The sequence below is a fragment of the Fulmarus glacialis genome, unplaced genomic scaffold, assembly GCF_000690835.1.
Source record: "Fulmarus glacialis isolate BGI_N327 unplaced genomic scaffold, ASM69083v1 scaffold27957, whole genome shotgun sequence".
NCBI classification, from domain to species: domain Eukaryota; kingdom Metazoa; phylum Chordata; class Aves; order Procellariiformes; family Procellariidae; genus Fulmarus; species Fulmarus glacialis.
The window spans coordinates 3,536-4,145 of NW_009221704.1; the positions used below are offsets into that span (position 1 = coordinate 3,536).

The following is a 610-nucleotide window of genomic DNA, read 5'->3' on the forward strand; positions in this document are numbered from 1 at the left end:
GCAGGGGCTGGGCCGGGCGGTGGGTGCCCAAAAGGAGGGCTCGTCCAGGAGTTGAACCCAGGACCTCTCACATCCTAAGCGAGAATCATACCCCTAGACCAACAAGCCAGGGTGTGCAGCTGGGACCCAGCGCAGATCCTGTCCCCTATGGCCCCACAGCCCTGGGCACTGCACAGGCCAACCCGTGCCCAGTGCAGGTGAGGGGCAGATGCCCCAGGCCGCTGCCCTCTCCCTCCCCTCTGCTCTCCGGCCACCACCTCCCCCAGCTCCCCCCGGGGATGATGCACAAGGTGATGATGGAGAGCTGCTCAGCATCTCAGCAAAATGGTCCACGGGTCCCCACCCCACTCCCCTTGATGGCTGCTTCCTTCCCTCTCCCGGGTCTGCAAAACCATGGGGGAGCCTGTGCTCCTCCTGCCCTGGGGCATTGCTGGGGAATTAGTCAGGGAGAACGTTCACTGGTGCAGGAGCTACTCGCTAGGGAGAAGGTGCAGGGCTGGGCTGCCCTGGCTCCCAGCACACTCCCACCCAGCTCCCCCAAGGGCCACCAGGGCCCCCAGCATGGGCACCAGGGAGGCAGGTAAAAGCTCTCGCTGTGAGCAGGATTCGA

The 610-nt window shown here is 64.9% G+C and overlaps 1 non-coding gene across 1 annotated transcript; it reads right to left on the reverse strand.

The window, feature by feature from the left end:
- Positions 1 to 36: 36 nt before the first annotated feature.
- Positions 37 to 108, reverse strand: TRNAP-AGG. Its single transcript has one exon. It is a non-coding gene; the product is annotated as a tRNA-Pro (tRNA).
- Between the last annotated feature and the right edge of the window lie 502 nt (positions 109 to 610).